The sequence below is a fragment of the Humulus lupulus genome, chromosome 4 (assembly GCF_963169125.1).
Source record: "Humulus lupulus chromosome 4, drHumLupu1.1, whole genome shotgun sequence".
In the NCBI taxonomy this organism is placed as follows: domain Eukaryota; kingdom Viridiplantae; phylum Streptophyta; class Magnoliopsida; order Rosales; family Cannabaceae; genus Humulus; species Humulus lupulus.
In genome coordinates this window covers 161,450,629-161,471,861 of record NC_084796.1, presented here as the reverse complement: position 1 = coordinate 161,471,861, position 21,233 = coordinate 161,450,629, and positions in this window count along the sequence as shown.

The following is a 21,233-nucleotide window of genomic DNA, read 5'->3' as shown; positions in this document are numbered from 1 at the left end:
CCGTTGATTTCGAAATAAATCTACTCATAGCAACAATTCTTCTAGTCAAACTTTGAACATCCTTGATCTTTGCTAGAGATTTCATTTCGATCAGGGCTTTGATCTTCTCGGGATTGGCTTCAATTCCTCTCGAGTTTACTATAAATCCCAAGAACTTTCCTAATCCTACCCCGAAGGAGCATTTGAGGGGTTTGAGCTTCATTTGATATTTGTTCAAGACGTTGAAGCATTCGTGCAAATCCTCTATATGCCCTTCTGCCTTCTTCGACTTAACCAGCATGTCGTCGACATAGACCTCCATGTTTGTTCTGATTAGCCCCCTAACACATGTGGTTGACCACTCCCTGGTAAGTCACACCAGCATTTTTTAGACCGAAGGGCATTACTTTATAACAGTATAGTCCTGTGTCAATCCGAAAGCTGGTGTGATCCTCATCCAGAGGATGCATACTAATCTGATTATACATAGAGTACGCATCCATGAAAGAGAGAATCTCGTGCTCTACAGTTTCATCGACCAGTTGGTCGATCTTGGGGAGCGAGAAACAATCTTTCGGGCAGGCTTTATTGAGGTCTGTGAAATTGTAATGCCCCAAATTTCCTAATAAGGTTTAGGACCTTGATTAGGAGGCCGGGACGGCCATAATTGCTTTATTATGCTATTTAATGATAATATGCATGTTTAGGTGTATTAAATATGCATGTGAACCCATTTGTGATTAATTGGGCGATTTTCATATTTTGGCCATTTCGGGCATTTTTGGCATATATGCGAAATGGGCGTGGTGCTTTGTTATTACTTGGTTATGCCAGGGTTACCCAGCACAAGAAGATCCTAGGAGGTAAGCTAGTGGGAAAGTCACAACGTGATTTAAGCTTGACTTGGAGTAAGTCAAGGGGTATTTAGAGCATTACCGGGTTATCGGGTAATGGGAATTAATATTTGGTGATAAATTGGGAGTTAGAAAGACCAGGGGAAATTCTGTAAGTTTTGACTATAATGTCCCCGGGGGTGTTTTCGGGACCCCGAGCATTAGGTTTTATTGGAAGCTACTTAAGCTTGAAGTAACCTTTTAAGAAAATAAAAAGAACGTTCTGTACGTTCTCTCTCCCTAAAAGTTCCCTTTTCGTTTCCCATCGGGTTTTCGAAGGTAACTTGAGTTCTAGGACTCGGATTCAAGCGAGGATCGAGTCATAGCAATCCTAAGGAGAATTAGAAGCTTCTTAGCCAGAGGATTTAGTTGGAAACAACTCAATAGGAGGTAATTCAAGTTTAAGTTTTAAGTTTTTAAAAGTTTTTAAGCTTGAATTGGATTTTGTGAATCGTTGAGTTTTTAGTTCGTTTGAGTCTCAGGTTTTGGTGGTTTTGGACCATTGGGGAGTTTGGGAACTTTTATTTGATGATTGGGAATGTTTAGACATGTTTTTGGGAGGTTTTAAAAGGTTAAAAACGAAGAAAAATGGATGCCCCGAAGTTGGGCCGCGACCCTTCCTCGATGAAGCATGTGCCCTCTTTTGCTCTTGCTGGGCACCGTGGCCCTTGGTGTTGGGCACCGCGACGCTTTCCTCTGGTTGTGCTGGGGGCCGCGGCTCAAGGATCCAGGGCCGCGGCTCAGCCAGGCTTTTGAGCCCGTTTGTGTGTTTTGACCCCGGGAACATGGTTTTAGGCCTCGGGATCATTCCTACTACCCGGATTAGTGAGGATTGATGTCTTGGAGGCTAAGTTTTAGTTCAAGGATTGGTTTTAGAACTTGAACTCATTGGATCACCATTTTTGGTTGTGACTAGGTTTTCACTAGAGGCTTGGAATCGGGATCGTGCTTGTGGCTCATTTGTTGGTAACTTGTGCTTGGATCGAAGGTAAGAAAACTGCACCCCATGTGTGACATGCATGGCTATTATTGATGCATGTTGGATGTTTAAATGTAAACATTGATAGCATAATGAATGCTTGGCAATTTTTCCCATTTCCATATGATTATTATTGAGGCATGTTGGAAAATTAAGTGTGATACATGTGATGCACGAGGATCATGTGATTAGGGCATGCCATGAGTGAGGAATATGAGATTAGTCAGAGTTTGAGTCTCTATGTTTGTGCATGATCATTATTATGCTCGCAATTGTTAAGTAAGCATGTTGAATGCCCATCTTTGGATGTTTGACATATGATATATGTTTGGTAGCAATGCTTACTTGTGCATGGTACTGACTCATTAGTCAGAGTTGGCAAAGATGTTAGTATCAACTGTGAAGGTGTGACTCATTAGTCAGGTTCGGCATTGGTACTGGGCACTGGTCACATTGCGCTGACTCATTAGTCAGGACGGCCTTAGCGTGTTCCACGCAAGCCAACAAAGATTAGATCTAATTGACTTTCTGCATTGAATGACTCAAATGAGCATTAATTCCGGACCGACCTCAAGGTCGATGAATACTAAAAAGCACTTTTCTAGACAAGGGCTAGCCATTTAGAGCCAGGGCTAGCGAGCCCCGTGACTGTTATGTCACATGGCTATGGGCACCGACCCCGCAGTGACATGCTTGTTAGTCACTCATCTGATAAGAGCCATTGCAGGAAAGCCCAGGTAACGGTGTCATTACACGGCTATGGGCACTGAGGCCCTAGTGACTTGTTTGTCAGTCACTCAGTATGGTTTACCAGAACCTCAAGTGATATTCACTCATCTGATCAGAGCTATGAGCTCTCTATGATCATTTTGATCATCATATGCATGGCTATGGGCACCGGCCCCGTGGTTACTTGCTTGTTGGTCACTCAGCATGGTTTACCAGAACTTCAAGTGTTGAGACACTCATCTGATTTAGATTGACTTGATAGTCCTCCAATCAGAAGGGCAGGATTTCTTATCCTGGATACCCCAGCATTGGTTTGAATTCGTTTTCATGCTTGAATAAAGCTATGTTTGCTAGGCATGCCAGATATGATTTGATATCATGATATGAATGTTCATGAGCATATGAGTTTTCTTGCTGGGCTTCGGCTCACGGGTGCTTGTGGTGCAGGTAAAGGCAAAAGGAAGCTGGACCATCCTTGAGTTGGAGAGCTTAGGTGATGACGTGTACCTATGCAGCTGCTCGACCAATACTTGGGCGAGGTTTGAAAGAGGAACTAGGGTTAAACCTTGTTTTGCCGCTTAGAACGGCTTGTTGTAAATATTCTCTTGTAATAGACTCTGAAATTATATTTTTGGGATCCCAATGTATATAGTAAACGTTCTAGTGAAACGTTATATCTTAACCAAAATTTTTAATCCCTAAACCGCTAATCATTCTTAGTTAAACATTTATGGCCAAATTACTCGATTAGCGAGTTTAGCACTGTTTGCAATGTGCACTGTAGCGGTCCCTGGAGTTGGGGCGTTACAATTTTGTTATCAGAGCATGCCAAGGTTTATGTGTTCCTGAAGACAAGCTGGGCATGTACACTCATCACTGAAGATAGCTTCACTCAAGGAATGGTAACTATTTCTGTAGTTATGTGCCTAGCTGCTTAAATAGATTGTGAATGCTTTACCTTCACATTGCATTAGGGAGCATGAGATTCTGATAGAGCTTGGCTCTTGACTATTTGATTATATGCTCTGTGAATATATTTATGAACATGATCATTTGATTACCTGCTCCATGATTACATAATTGCGATATTGCATGCTGGAGTTGAGGCATGGTTTGAATGATGGAAGAGCTGGGATTTTCATTGATGTATGAATGCCATGGGAATGTTTATAGCACTGCAAGTTATTTGTGTATGTGGTGTGGTAAGATTGGTCCCGTGGGGGAAAACTCATGATATGCTCATCATGTTTAATGGGTCAAGTTATTGACTGCAGAGCAGGTTTATAGCCAAGGCAGATATGAGGCCTGGTGGTGGTTATTCAGAGGCTGGGAGTTTCAGCCAGGGGTTGAGTTCTTCATCTACCCCTCAGAGTTTTCAATAGATAGTCACAGATTTGCAATCAAGATTGCAGAGGCATGAGGAAGAGATCAGGTGTTTGAGGCAACAACAGAATCTGTTGGGGAGCACCTCTTCCTATGTTGTGCCAGGAGTGGCACCAGGTTTGGCTCAGCCTAGGGTTGAGAGCAGATGGGAATTTCTCTGTGGAAGATTCCAGGAGTATTACCCTCCAGTCTTTGAGGGAGGCCTAGATCCATTTAGAGCTGAGCAATGGATGGGCATGATCAGTTTCATTCTTGACAGTATGGGGCTGGTAGGTCACGATAGGGTGATCTGTGCGACATATGTATTGCGGGACGATGCTCAAACATGGTGGGAAGTGATATCCCAGACACAAGACACAGATGTGATGGATTGGAAAGAATTTAGGCAGTTGTTTAATGAAAAGTATTACTGTGATGTAGCTAAGACTGCCAAGATGAATGAGTTTTTGAATCTCGTTTAGGGAAAAGCATCAGTATCCAAATATGTTAATAAATTTAATGGGTTGACCAAGTTTGCTTTAGACATGGTACCCACAGATGTAGCTCAGAAGAAAAGGTTTGTTCAAGGGTTGAATCCTAGAATAGCTCAGAGCATCAGAGTTGCCCCAGTGCATGAAGTCTCTACCTATGTTCAGGTGGTAGAGAAGGCTCTTGCTGTTGAGAGCATTAGAGATGAGAAAAAGAGTGCCACGGAGCATGGAGCTTAGATAGTGATATCTCCATTTAGTGGAGCAAGCAAGAAGAAAAGCTGGAAGCCTTACCCAGAGTGTGCTCGGTGTAAGAGGCATCATCTGGGAGAATGCCGAGCAAGGTCATGTTTCGCTTGTGGCATGGTTGGGCATCTCAAAAAGTATTGCCCAAGGCTAAGAGAGCTTGAGAAAAGGAGGATAGACAGCTCGATTCCAACTCGAGTGTTTATTCTAGAGTAGTCAGAGTCTGGGACTGAGACTAACTCCTCAGGAGTGGCAGGTCAGTTTTCTACTTCTGAATTTTGTGTTATGCTGATTGGTTTTGGTGCCATGCTGTTCTTTTGTTTGCTGCATATAGAGAGGCATAAAGTTGATATGTTGATCACATGGTCATGTTGTGATGGGAATATGATACTGTGTTGATGATTTAAGAAATAAGTTGGGTTATGGAAATGACTCATCAGTGATTTTGATAAAGCTGGTTTCGACTGGCAATGCTAAATGGTAAGGAAAGAATAGCATCTCTTGAGCTTGAGAGCTAGAGTTTTATGGCGGGGAGATGCATAGAACTCCTAGCTAATGTGATGTATACCACTTAGTTTGCGCCAGTGGGATCAGGACAGGCTGGACTAGTCTGTGAGTTCCTGGATGTGTTTCCAGGGGATTAGACAGGATTTATGTAAAATGAAGAGATAAAATGGTGGTTTGATTAGTGCCAGGGATAGAATTGAATTACGGGCATTGTATTGAATGACTTAGTAGATTTGTGAGAACTCGAGGCTTAGGTATTGAATGAGATGGAATTCTCAAAAGTTGATATGTGATCTGATTAGTACCAGTTAGGGATCAGGGGAAAAGAATAAGCAAAAGGTTGTGTTTTTATCAAGTAAAAGCACTAGGAAGTGCTGGATTGTATTTTGAGAATTTATTTAATGCTAAGTGTTTATGAATCAGATGAACAGAGCGTTCAAGGGATACCTTAGAAGGTGGGAGTGTCCTTGGATGGGCATGGTATTATATGTGTTTTGTGGAAAGAGTTCTGAGTTTCTTTTTACAGGTCAGAATCAATTGACAGGTTGTTATGACACCTCTGTGATACAGAGAAATGATTGATTGTGTAACATGTTGGTTAAAAGGATAGATGACTAAGTGAATCAATGATAAGGAAGATTGAATGGAGGTCTTAGCTGGGTTAGCTAAGGGTGTTACAATGTCAAGTGTGAATTTATTGTGATATAAGGATAAGACTTGGGGTCTGATGGACACTGGGATTAATGGGAGATTCTGGATGAATCTCATGCTACTTTCTTTTTCTCTTCATTTAGGCATCATGTCAGTGTACCAAAGTATGAAAGCTTTATGGTGATGGCCTGAGATGGAGAGGGGCACAATGGAATGCGTGATAAAGTTCTTAACCTGTTAGCAGGACAAAACAAGGTATTAGGAATCTGTAAGGTCATTGCAACCTTTGAGTATTTTGTAATAGAAATAAGAAAGCATTGCGATGGGTTTCACGGTAGGGCTACTCAGGAAGTGGGTCGGCATGATTGACTTGGGCTATTGTGGACCAGTGTTGTGAAAGAGATAGTGTGCCTTCATGAGAATTTAAGGTCTATCATATTAGATGAAGACTTTATTGTTACTTCCAGGTTATGGAAGGGTGAAGGGAAGGCGATGGTTATATAGATGGAATTCAGTACAGTTCATTGTTCTCAGGCTGATCATAGTCAGAGGGAGAATTGTCCAGAGTTGAGAAGGTACCTTATAAGATAAGGTATGGTAGAACGTGTTGTCAACCTTTCATTGGAGTGAGATGGGTGAGATGTTATATCTGGATCATGAGATGGTTCAGGAGACCATTGAGATTATTAGAGGTTAGAGCTTGGATGCTCACTTCTTAGAATAAATTGAAAAGTGTTACTGAATTGAAAAGCAGGAACATGGAGTTCCAGGTAGGAAGTTGTGTCTTCATAAAGAATCACCAAGGAAAGGGGTGATGAGTAAAGGCAAGTTGAGCCTAGATTAGTATGACAGTTTGAGTCCTGGATAGGACTGGTCAGATTACCTTTTGTTGGGCCATAGCTTTGGCTCTGACGGTTGTACATTGTGTTATGTATTTCCATGCAGTGGACATGGGTTGAAAGAACTCATGAATTGAGTTATGGGATTCTGAGGAAAAAAGTATACCTTGATTTAAGGTATGTTGTGGAAACAGTGAGGTCGAGGGAACGACCTAGGAACTAGAATCAGTTGTGCGGAATTGATATTCCGACGGTTCAGATAAATTTCGAGGACGAAACTTCTGTAAGGAGGGGATAGTTGTAATGCCCCAAATTTCCAAATAAGGTTTAGGACCTTGATTAGGAGGCCGGGATGGCCATAATTGCTTTATTATGCTATTTAATGATAATATGCATATTTAGGTGTATTAAATATGCATGTTAACCCATTTGTGATTAATTGGGCGATTTTCATATTTTTGCCATTTCGGGCATTTCTGGCATATATGTGAAATGGGCGTGGTGCTTTGTTATTACTTGGTTATGCCAGGGTTACCCAGCACAAGGCAATCCTAGGAGGTAAGCTAGTGGGAAAGTCACAACGTGATTTAAGCTTGACTTGGAGTAAGTCAAGGGGTATTTAGAGCATTATCGGGTTATCGGGTAATGGGAATTAATATTTGGTTATAAATTGGGAGTTATTAAGACCAGGGGGAAATTCTGGAAGTTTTGACTATAATGTCCCCGGGGGTGCTTTCGGGACCCCGAGCATTAGGCTTGAAGTAACCTTTTAAGAAAATAAGAAGAACGTTCTGTACGTTCTCTCTCCCTAAAAGTTCCCTTTTCGTTTCCCGATCGTGTTTTTGAAGGTAACTTGAGTTCTAGGACTCGGATTCAAGCGAGGATCGAGGCATATCAATCCTAAGGAGAATTAGAAGCTTATTAGCTGGAGGATTTAGTTGGAAACAACTCAATCGAAGGTAATTCAAGTTTAAGTTTTATGTTTTTAAAAGTTTTTAAGCTTGAATTAGATTTTGTGAATCGTTGAGTTTTTAGTTCGTTTGAGCCTCAGGTTTTGGTGGTTTTGGACCATTGGGGAGTTTGGGAACTTTTATTTGATGATTGGGAATGTTTAGACATGTTTTTGGGAGGTTTTAAAAGGTTAAAAACGAAGAAAAATGGCTACCCCGAAGTTGGGCCGCGGCCCTTGCTCGATGAAGCAGGTGCCCTGTTTTGCTCTTGCTGGGCGCCGCGGCCCTTGGTGTTGGGCGCCGCGGCGCTTGCCTCTTGTTGTGATGGGGGCCGCGGCTCAGGCAGGCTTTTGAGCCCGTTTGTGTGTTTTGACCCCGGGAACATGGTTTTAGGCCTCGGGATCATTCCTACTACTCGGATTAGTGAGGATTGATGTCTTGGAGGCTAAGGTTTAGTTCAAGGATTGGTTTTAGAACTTGAACTCATTGGATCACCATTTGTTGTTGTGACTATGTTTTCACTAGAGGCTTGGAATCGGGATCGTGCTTGTGGCTCATTTGTTGGTAACCTGTGCTTGGACCGAAGGTAAGAAAACTGCACCCCATGTGTGACGTGCATGGCTATTATTGATGCATGTTGGATGTTTAAATGTAAACATTGATAGCATAATGAATGCTTGGCAATTTTTCCCATTTGCATATGATTATTACTGAGGCATGCTGGAAGATTAAGAGTGATGCATGTGATGCACGAGGAACATGTGATTAGGGCATGCCATGAATGAGGAATATGAGATTGGCCAGAGCTTGAGTCTCTATGTTTGTGCATGATCATTATTATGCTCGCAATTGTTAAGTAAGCATGTTGAATGCCCATCTTTGGATGTTTGACATATGATATATGTTTGGTAGCAATGCTTACTTGTGCATGGTACTGACTCATTAGTTAGAGTTGGCAAAGGTGTTAGTATCAACTGTGAAGGTGTGACTCATTAGTCAGGTTCGGCAGTGGTACTGGGCACTGGTCACATTGCGCTGACTCATTAGTCAGGATGGCCTTAGCGTGTTCCACGCAAGCCAACAAAGATTAGATCTAATCGACTTTCTGCATTGAATGACTCAAATGAGCATTAATGCTAGACCGACCTCAAGGTCGATGAATACTAAAAAGCGCTTGTCTAGCCAAGGGCTAGCCATTTAGAGCCAGGGCTAGCGAGCCCCGTGGCTGTTATGTCGCATGGCTATGGGCACCGGCCCCACAGTGACATGCTTGTTAGTCACTCATCTGATAAGAGCCATTGCAGGAAAGCCCAGGTAACAGTGTCGTTACACGGCTATGGGCACTAAGGCCCCAGTGACTTGTTTGTCAGTCACTCAGTATGGTTTACCAGAACCTCAAGTGATATTCACTCATCTGATCAGAGCTATGAGCTCTCTATGATCATTTTGATCATCATATGCATGGCTATGGGCACCGGCCCCGTGGTTACTTGCTTCTTGGTCACTCAGCATGGTTTACCAGAACCTCAAGTGTTGAGACACTCATCTGATTTAGATTGACTTGATAGTCCTCCAATCAGAAGGGCAGGATTTCTTATCCTAGATACCCCAGCATTGGTTTGAATTCGTTTTCATGCTTTAATAAAGCTATGTTTGCTAGGCATGCCAGATATGATTTGATATCATGATATGAATGTTCATGGGCATATGAGTTTTCTTGCTGGGCTTCGGCTCACGGGTGCTTGTGTTGCAAGTAAAGGCAAAAGGAAGCTGGACCATCCTTGAGTTGGAGAGCTTAGGTGATGACGTGTACATATGCAGCTGCTCGACCAATGCTTGGGCGAGGTTTGAAAGATGAACTAGGGTTAAACCCTGTTTTGCCGCTTAGAACGGCTTGTTGTAATTATTCTCTTGTAATAGACTCTGAAATTATATTTTTGGGATCCCAATGTATATAGTAAACGTTCTAGTGAAACGTTATATCTTAACCACAATTTTTAATCCCTAAACCGCTAATCATTCTTAGTTACACATTTATGGCCAAATGACTCGATTAGCGAGTTTATCATTGTTTGCAATGTGCATTGTAGCGGTCCCTGGAGTTGGGGCGTTACAGAAATCCATGCATGTTCACCATTTTCCATTCGTCTTGGGAACTAACATGGGATTTGAGACACACGATGGATAAAACGCTACCCTAATGAATCCATTCTCCTTGAGCATCTCAACTTCTTCTTTTAAGGCCTTTGATCTATGTTTTTCGAGGAGCCTCCTTTTTTGTTGTACTGGTGGAAATTTTTTGTATATATAAAGGACATGGCCAATGACTACAGGGTCTATTCTGACCATGTCTTTATTCGACCAGGCAATGATCTCCTGGTTTTTCTTCAAAAATTCCACCAGCGCTTGTTTTGTTGTTGTCTCTATGTTTTTACTGATTTTCACAACCCTAGTCGGATTTTCTTCATCGAGTTAGACCTCTTCAAGGTCCTCGATGGGTCCATTCTCTTCCTCAAAATCCCCAAAGTGAGGATCTAAGTCTTTATCATCACTTTGGGCAATGCCCTATTTGGTGACAATATCACCCAATTGGGCCTGTTCATCCACTACCATTTGCAACTCTTTTCTGGGAACCTCCCTCGACACACCTTTCTTCGCTTTAGTTATCGAGGCGTTGTACCACTCCCTTGCTTCCCACTAATTTCCCAAAACGAATCCTATCCCAGCGTCTGTTGGGAATTTCATGGCAAGGTGCCATATTGAAGTGACGGCTCATAGGTCGACCAGAATTGGCCTCCCAATTACAACATTATATACCGAAGGACAATCAACTACTATGAAAGTAGTGAGTAATGTCCTGTTAGCAGGTGCAGTACCTGCTGTAATTGGAAGCCTAATCGACCCAGTTAGGGCGAGCCCTTCGCCGGAAAAACCATAGATGGTTTGGTTGCATGCACTACAAGAAAAAATGCTTTTAATAACACCAAAAATGTGTTTTCAAAACATACCATAACACTTTTTGATGTGTTAAGACCGACTATGTTATCGTAGGTCAGGGTACTTTACATAACACTTTATCATTGTTATACAGATGTGTTATTATACTGTCAATGATAACACGCTTTCTGTGTTATTTTAATAAATAGATAAGTGTTTAATTATATTATTTATAGTCGATTATATAACACATTTCAATACTTATAAATTTGTGTTATACTACACCAGAACTGCATGTCAAAGAATCAGAACAAGAATGCATAAATATTATAGATAATTCAAGCCAACTTGAGGCAGATTAATATATAAAATAGAAAATCCAAATCATATTCTCTCATTTAATGGGGAAATATTAGTCAGTTATAAGCAGCAGGAAGGAACTTTTAAGATATAACTTTTACTCATGGAGAATAAAAGTAATGTTTCATATATCTTTCTTAATTCAGACTGTCAATACTATTGCAAAAATGACCTTAGGGCTCTTAATCTGGTAGGGACATCCAGCAGGAATGATAACAGCTTCTCCTACGTGTTGCATGAAAGTCCAAGGTTCAATCTCTGGTAAAAATAAAGATGGGTTAGATTCAGTTATTTCAGATTACCACAAATGATGAAACTCACGAACTACTTACCAAACTCCTCCTTAAGCCTCATTTTGTGAGTGGTGTCAAGACAGAAACTCTGATCGAGAATTGGATGATCAACCTAAGGCAGGCAAGTTAAAAGTTTAAGAGAAATTATTTGACAGGAAAAGATGGCAATATTTTAGCTTTTACACTAACCCGCTTATGGCAAGCAAACTCATTAGAATGCCTTTTGAGATAATCTATAAGCTTGGGAACATCTTGTCTGCGACAAACATCCCACTGGGCACTGTCTGACACTGCTAGTGATTTCTTCCCATCATGATTGGAGCTTTAATTGTTACCCTTGAAACTTTTCCTGTCTTCTGATGTTTCTGAGCCATGTATACTCTCACAAGAAGGTAGCAAAGTTTTAGAATCAGAATCAGATTCAGCATCAAGGGATAAATTACTCTCTTTGAGATTTCTATCCCATGATTCGTGAGTGGCAGCAGAGGAACACGATACCCGAGCAATTTTCCTAAAACCTGGGGTAAAACAAACCAAAGATACAACACCAATCACTCATATTCCTAAAACCTCATAATGGTACAGGGCATCTGATATAAAAGGGATAAGAAATAACAAATGTTGATTAGAATGAACGAGTAAAAGGTTAGAAAATATTCAAAGGTTCACAGAAAATGTATGGATTACGTTCTTCATTAACAATATACGAGTTTTAAAAACTCTAGGTTGTCCACTAATACAAGACAAGATCTACTAAAGCGCAGGTCAAAGGCATAGATGAACATGATATTGCAAATTGGCTTGAAACAGAGGTATCACTGTGAGTACTTTGAACTAAAACTATCTAATAAAAAACATGCACACACCTAATTGTTACTTGTCTTCAACCAATACTGAAATTCCCTTGACTGAAATAAATGAGAAGCTTTATTTATAAATCAAGACTTCAAAAGATTAGTCATTTGAACCACAAAAAGAGAAAAGAAATAAACATACCATGTCATAGGAATCATAACACAGTTTTAAGACAGAATCAGCCTGTACAAGTTGCGCGATGTAGCCATATGAGATATAAACACATGGACCTAGGTCACGCTTCTGGATATCCTTTGGAAACCTTGCAGTACGATTTAGAAGACCAGAAGCGGATATAGAAGCATAATGAAAACATTTTTTATCATGAATTGAAAGAAAATGAACCGTTCTTTTATGCAATAAAAAAAAGTGTTTTTGGCAACTCGAACATTTGATTAGAATTCGAGAGCCGCTTCTCTGACATCAATGGCACCACTTCTTCCTCTTATCCCTACCCAAGTTCCCCACATTTCGAGCACAGGGCAATACCTTCACAATTAAAATCACAAACCAAATCGATTAAAATGGAATCATTAAACACTAAAATTTGGAATAAAAAGAAAACTACTAACAGAAAAGGTAATCCTAGGTCACCTGCAATTTACCACAAGGCAATGCCTCAATGTTCTTAGACCAAAACCGTCGTTGCTGAACTGACCAGAGCTAGTTGGTCTCACGCAGGGAAGAAGAAGGCTTGGCCGCACACAGGGAAGAGGAGAAGAAGAGCTGGCCTCTAGTGTCATCGTTCGCCTCTGGTGACGTGTGAGGGCTTGGGTCCGCATGGTCAAAGCTTCGACGGCCTCTGAAGATCCCTAGCCGGCGCGTGTAGGGGAAGGTAGTGGTCGGTCTCCACAAAGACAAAGGTGAGAGAGAAAGAGTGAAGGAGAGAGGTTTGGTGGGAGAAAGAGATCCGAGAGAGAGAAGAGAGAATGATGAGGAAAAAGGAGAAAGAATTGAAGGAAAGGAATTGGGTCTCTCGGGTCTCACAAATTTTCAGGTCTCACAAATGAAAAAAATGCTAAGTGGCGGGATGGTGTAATTATTACCGCCCTTTTTTCATAAAGTGGCCCCAATATAGTACTCTAGCATAATACTTTTTTATTAGTATTATATTCATGTGTTATGGAAAGGGGTATTTGGTGTAGTGATGGCTCCATGTCCTTGATGGATAGCCTTATTCTCTCCAATGAAGACTTGTATAGGATGTTGACCAAACTTCCTGTGTCAACCAACACCCTCTTCACCATCATGTTGGCAATTTACACGTCCACGACCAGCGGATCGGAGTGTGGGAATCACACGTGCTGGGCATCGTCTTCAGAGTAAGGTTATCAATTCCTCCTCTATTCGAGCCTTCTTTGATGCTCGATCCTCCGCACTCATCATCTCGATGTCCTGGTCGTGGCGTAGGGTTCGAGCGTATCATTCCCTTGCCTTCCCACTATCCCCTGCAAGGTGTGGGCTGCCACAGATGGTGAGTAAAGTGCCTACCACAGGAGCTAGCTGTAAAGGTGGCGAGCATTGGCGTACAGGTGTCTGCTCGTTTCCACCTTGAGCCTCTCGCTGAGACCCTCCTACGGCTCGCACATACCTTCTTAGATGTCCCTGCCTAATCAAAAACTCAATTTCATCTTTCAACTGGTTGCATTCGTTAGTGTCGTGCCTGTAGTCGTTGGGAAAATGACATAATTTCGTCGTATCTGTCTTAGAGATATCCTTTCTTATAGGTGCGGGTCGTTTATAAGGCACGTTAGAGCTCGTTTCTTGGTACACTTCCGCTCGACTTTCGACAAGTGCCGTGTAGTTGGTGAATCTCGGCTCATATCAATTGCCTTTGGGGCGTTTATTCTCAGAAGCTGAGGGCTCATTGCTTGCCCATTTTCCACCATTCCTACCATTGCCATTCCCATTGCCTTTGCCGTTGCCATTGGGTTTCTCTGACCCATTGGCGGCCATGGCGGGCTCTTCCTTTGGCCCCTTGTCTTTCGTTAGAGATTTCCCCTCATTGGCAATCGTGTCCTTGAGCTTGATATATCAATCAGCCCGATCCAAAAACTCCTGGGTACTTCTTACCCTATTCTTTCTTAGGCTACTTCAGAGGGGTGAATGGCGCCTAACCCCAGTAGTTAGGGCCATCATCTTGCCTTCATCACCCACTTTCTTGGCTCCAGCTGCTGCTCGCATGAAATGCTGGACATATTCCTTTAAGGGCTCTCCCTCCTTCTGGTGTATCTCAACCAGCTAGTTGGCCTTTGTGGGGTGTACGCGACCCGCATAGAATTTTCCTTAAAATTCCTTTACGAACATCTCCCAAGATACTATAATAGCAGGAGGGGACTTAAAGAACCACTCCTGGGCGGTGTCAGATAGTGTCGCGGGGAAGATCCTACAGCGGGCATCTTCTGACACTTTCTGTATATCCATTTGTATCTCAAATTTGTTTACATGACATACTGGGTCTCCGTACCCATCAAAGTTTGGCAGTGTCGGCATCTTGAATTTACTGTGGGTTTCAGCCGCAGAAATCCTCTGTACAAATGGAGTGCCCCTCCTCCTATCGTACTCTATGTGGGACTTTCATCCCCTGACCAGCTGTTGTATTGCCTGGTTCAGAGCATCAATCTAAGCTTGAACTGCTTCTGGGACTACAGGGGCGACATGTGCTGGGGGAGCGTACTCATCATGCCTTTCATGATGATCGTTGAGTACGTCCCTTTAATCGTCATCCCTGCATCTCTGCTCGCTAACTCCTAACCGATCAAAGACGTTCTGCTGCCTGGGTTGCCCCCCAGCGTTATGGCTAGCTGGCCTATTTTCCCTAGGTGGGGGGCTTCTGCCTCCGCATCTTTCCTCGTTCCTCCGACTAGCATTTCCTCTGCCAGAGTCATCTTCATTGTAATCATAGCCGTCTCTAAACTGGGGTCGGCTATGGCATGACCGACTATTCACGCTATTTCCTCCTTGGACTGGAATTTCCTGAGCGTCAGGGGGAGGCCTGCGTTGGTCATTGGCTCCCCATGCATTGTTATGCCATGGGGGGCCCCTGACTGCAGAGCCTGACTCAATGTTCCTTCTATTGGCAGAAGTACGTTGTCCCCTGCTCGGTGGATTCGGCTCTCCGTCCCCTGGGCGTCTAGGGCTGCGGGGCGGCTGCCCAGCCCTATTCTGCCTCGAGCGCTAGGGATTGCCTCGACTAGCCTGAGATGGAGGCTGCTGCTCAGGACCCTAGCTGGGACATCATCCTGAGCCACAAGTGGATGCTCTGTCCTTTGAGAGCTTGCTGGCTGGAGCAGAGGACTAGGATTGGGAGCTCTCTGAGGCGGCGCACTCAGTGGCTGATCTGGATGAGAGGCTGGCATAGCCTGACTCCAAGCCAATTGGATGGCTGCTTCGAGAGCGGCAATGGCATCCCTCTACCGACGGTCCATGTCCGCTTGCCACTCACTCAGCTCCTGGCGCTGGCATTCAATTTCTCTCTGCTGCAGCGCCATTGTCTCCGCAACATTTTCCTCATTGGCCCTCAGATTAGCCAACTCGTCCTGCAACACCCCCAGTGTTGCCTTTAGCGTTTCTGAATCTAACTCCTCCTCTTCCAACTCTAAATGTGGTTCATTCTCAGCCACATTTGGGGGAGGAGGTTGGGATGATGCGGTGCCAGCGGTCTGTCCAGCTCTCTTGGATGTCTTCGCCATTAGATTTTCTTACAGTTTTTTTTTTTATTAATCTCTCAATGAAAGCACCAGAATGTTGACCCTAGATTTGGCCAGTGACACGGAGTCAAAAATACGACAGGAAATGAGATGACAATCAAGAGTTTAATCTAATGGTAAAGAAGAAACACCAACAATTTATACTGGTTTGACCCCAATGAATGGTAATGACCTATGTCCACTTAGTGCTATTATTAATATTGGATCCCAATGTCATGATAAAAGAACTAAGGTTCTTGAGTTTCACAAACTTTGGGAGAATTACAACAAGATGATAGATAATTGCACTATATGCTCTCTCTTTTCAATATTCAGAAAAAAGCTTCAAAGATCAAAAGCCCCCTCCTTGAGCTATTTCATGCATATTTATAGGCTCAAGGGAGGTTACATGGGCCATTGGGCCTTAACTCTCCTTAATATCCGTGTATCAAGGCAATAAAGATGAAATAATCCACGTAATTATTACAAGATCACAATCTTATAAGGAAATAAACCGAATCATACGACCAGCCTGGTCGTATCTAATAGTCAGGCTTGATGAAGCAATGTATAGCTGGTTGATAATCGAACAGCACCGCCTTATTTTGACTCTGCCACGTGTCATCCACATGTGAGAAATACTTGCCACGTCATAAGCAGCCGCTTTTGGGTAAACAACATCGAAAAGTGTTATAGTATGTATTTGATAATACTTTTTCGGTCTTATTAAAAGTAGTTTTTCTTGTAGTGATAATATCAAAGGGGGAGAAAAAGGTATATATTATTTACACATACTGAATCACATTGTTGTAAGGGGAAGACTGTTTATTATATGATTAAGAGGGAGAGTATAAAAGAAAAAAAATATTTATGTGTATAAATTGAAGGGGGTTTTATGCTTAATTGTATAACTTTTTTTTTTATTTCCTTTTAACTAATCAAATATTTGCTACCATAAAAAAGAGGTAGATCGTTAACATAATGTGATCATCACTCTTGTTTTGACGATATAAAATATTTGATCATGATGTCAATAACCATTTTTGATTTTGTAGCAAAGCATTTATCTTGTTTGTTAAGCAAAAGCATAAATCAAGATGATGGAATTAAAGCTTCAAGGCAATCAAATGAATTCCAATATGACATCAAAGAGCCAAAGATTCTAAGATTAGTGTACTTAAGGTTTAATTATTGTTTATGGTCTTGTGAATTGATTTGCATGCATCGAATTTGAATTAATCACATAATTGACTCACTAATCTGAGCAACAAGTTATTTCAAAGAAATAGATTTTATCTAAAACATAAAATTTATATATGTACTATAACATGTACTTAAAGGTTCTACACTTTGAACCATCGCTATAAGAAAAAGACTCTACAATGACTGTAGTTGTACATTGATGACCTGTTGTCGCCAAAACGACGTCGCTAGAGGTGCGTATGTGTAGAAACCTACAGCGACGAAAAAACACAGTCGTCATAGTAGTGTTTTACTACACCGATGACATGTCGGTCGTAGTAGGGAATCTTTTTTTTTCAGTTGGACTGGGATATTGGGACAACATGTCGTCACTGTCGGTGGTTGCGAAATTTGAATTTCAAAAAATCCTATAGCGACCACATGTTGTCGTTTTAGGTCCGTCGATCGTTCCATCGACAACGATGATATATCATTGCTGGAGAGTGTGTGGGTTTATATGCCTTCAGCGATGACATGTCGTCGTCGTAGTGTTACAAAAACTCAAATTTTTCGTGTTCAGCGAGCACCCTATGGCGATGACATGTCGTCGCCATAGGTATACAATTTAAAAAATAATTAATTAATTATATTGATTAACATTTACTTAATCAAATATTAAATATTAATTAAATATATAAATAAAACCAACTTATTTAATTAAATAATAAAACTAATTTATTAATTAAATAATAAATTCAATTTAACAATATCCATAGTCTCCAAAATGTAAAAAACAAAACATAAGTAGTATTGTCTCCAAAATAAAAAAAAAACAACACAAAATATTAATAAATTCAAAATAATAATATAATAAGTCATCAAAATCAATTCCAAAGTCACTATCATCAGGCTGTTGTGGTGGCTGCGGTGGATTGTGGCTGCTGTGGTTGTTGTGGTTGAAAGCTTGCCATCATGGACTGTATCATATTCAAGTCCAATTTGACAGGTTGAAATTGTGGAGCATGGATGTTCGGATTTGTTACTTACAAAAATTGTTGTATTTGCTAGAAGATGTTGTTCTGGGTCATAAAGGCTTGACTGAAGTGTTGAATCATGGACTGGAAAACCTTAGGTTGTACCGTTGGAGGGCCAAAAGTGGTGGACGGAAACGATGATGCCTCTAATTGTGAAGAGGATCCGGTGGCACTTGAGGCAAAGGTACTAGTGCCTTTCAACTTGCGTCCAATAACTCGATTGTGGCCACGATGTTGACCAAGTATCTTTGAGACGACTTATGTCTCATTGACAGTGGCACTTCCTGGTAAAGATTCAAATTGAGATTGGGATTGAGATTGTGTTTGGACTTCTTGCTGCAAGGCATCGTACAGTTTAGAAACAAGACAATTAATACATAATATAATTGAATAATATATATATATGTACAAAACTTAGAAAGTTACTTACATATGCATCCTTAGCATTCGTGTTCACTCATCTAGATGTCGGATGATTGTGCATGTCATGGAACGTATCGATAATGCTGGGCAGTTCCTTAGTCTGAAGATTCATCTTAAAAATAAAATTTAACAAAATCTTAGTTAAATATTGAAATTATTATTAAGATATCTTAAAATATTTCAAATTATCTATATATTTTTATTTACCTTCTTAAATCGAGCAGAAGCGTAAGAAGTTGATCCATGGATACTTGGATAGTTCTGTTTTGCTCTATTGGCAGCATTTTCCTTTGAGTGTGCCATAAACTGTGGAGTGGTGAAAAAGACAACCAACTTCTGCCAACTCTCGTTGTCCATGTCCTCCGGTGGATTCTTTCTGGCTATCTCTATATCATCATACCCTCCATGTTCATCGAAGTGTCTTTTCTTGCAACCTTTTCTATCCTTGTAGCAATCCTGAAAATCTCGCTCAATCCCAGTCACTATCAGTCGCCACTTAGAGAGAGCTCAGGGAAGAAGAAAGAAAAATTCCTTAAAAAAAAATGGTGAGACTTTTAAATTGAAAAAAAAACATTACATGTGAATAAGTTAATAAATTTACCTCAAGTTTTTGCATCAATCCTATCTTGTGCTCATCCAGAACACTCTGCCACCAGTCATAATATAAGGGGAAGTTTACCAATAAGTCTGGTGAACAATATCCCAAAATCACCAACTGCTTTGTAGGTTCCCTCCTTTAGATCAAATTGTAGAGCCAGCAGATCTTTATTGTCATTGACGAGCTGTTGCAATTTTTTGGATCGAGACCGACCTCTTCTTTTTGTGGGAGCCACTACATATGTTAATTATACAATACAATTAAATTGAATAAAATAATAACAATTTATCATTTATTGATAAAAGATAGACTAATTATAGTATTACCTGTCTCATAGGAAGAATGAACTCGCATGGTATCTGGAGGAGGAGGATCCGCTCCATCACCATCAAATATTAAATATTAATTAAATATATAAATAAAACCAACTTATTTAATTAAATAATAAAACTAATTTATTAATTAAATAATAAATTCAATTTAACAATATCCATAGTCTCCAAAATGTAAAAAACAAAACATAAGTAGTATTGTCTCCAAAATAAAAAAAAAACAACACAAAATATTAATAAATTCAAAATAATAATATAATAAGTCATCAAAATCAATTCCAAAGTCACTATCATCAGGCTGTTGTGGTGGCTGCGGTGGATTGTGGCTGCTGTGGTTGTTGTGGTTGAAAGCTTGCCATCATGGACTGTATCATATTCAAGTCCAATTTGACAGGTTGAAATTGTGGAGCATGGATGTTCGGATTTGTTACTTACAAAAATTGTTGTATTTGCTAGAAGATGTTGTTCTGGGTCATAAAGGCTTGACTGAAGTGTTGAATCATGGACTGGAAAACCTTAGGTTGTACCGTTGGAGGGCCAAAAGTGGTGGACGGAAACGATGATGCCTCTAATTGTGAAGAGGATCCGGTGGCACTTGAGGCAAAGGTACTAGTGCCTTTCAACTTGCGTCCAATAACTCGATTGTGGCCACGATGTTGACCAAGTATCTTTGAGACGACTTATGTCTCATTGACAGTGGCACTTCCTGGTAAAGATTCAAATTGAGATTGGGATTGAGATTGTGTTTGGACTTCTTGCTGCAAGGCATCGTACAGTTTAGAAACAAGACAATTAATACATAATATAATTGAATAATATATATATATGTACAAAACTTAGAAAGTTACTTACATATGCATCCTTAGCATTCGTGTTCACTCATCTAGATGTCGGATGATTGTGCATGTCATGGAACGTATCGATAATGCTGGGCAGTTCCTTAGTCTGAAGATTCATCTTAAAAATAAAATTTAACAAAATCTTAGTTAAATATTGAAATTATTATTAAGATATCTTAAAATATTTCAAATTATCTATATATTTTTATTTACCTTCTTAAATCGAGCAGAAGCGTAAGAAGTTGATCCATGGATACTTGGATAGTTCTGTTTTGCTCTATTGGCAGCATTTTCCTTTGAGTGTGCCATAAACTGTGGAGTGGTGAAAAAGACAACCAACTTCTGCCAACTCTCGTTGTCCATGTCCTCCGGTGGATTCTTTCTGGCTATCTCTATATCATCATACCCTCCATGTTCATCGAAGTGTCTTTTCTTGCAACCTTTTCTATCCTTGTAGCAATCCTGAAAATCTCGCTCAATCCCAGTCACTATCAGTCGCCACTTAGAGAGAGCTCAGGGAAGAAGAAAGAAAAATTCCTTAAAAAAAAATGGTGAGACTTTTAAATTGAAAAAAAAACATTACATGTGAATAAGTTAATAAATTTACCTCAAGTTTTTGCATCAATCCTATCTTGTGCTCATCCAGAACACTCTGCCACCAGTCATAATATAAGGGGAAGTTTACCAATAAGTCTGGTGAACAATATCCCAAAATCACCAACTGCTTTGTAGGTTCCCTCCTTTAGATCAAATTGTAGAGCCAGCAGATCTTTATTGTCATTGACGAGCTGTTGCAATTTTTTGGATCGAGACCGACCTCTTCTTTTTGTGGGAGCCACTACATATGTTAATTATACAATACAATTAAATTGAATAAAATAATAACAATTTATCATTTATTGATAAAAGATAGACTAATTATAGTATTACCTGTCTCATAGGAAGAATGAACTCGCATGGTATCTGGAGGAGGAGGATCCGCTCCATCACCATCATGAAAACGAGCAACAGTAGCAGACATTTATTTACAGTTTAAATAATTATTAATATAAAATTAGTTATAGTTGG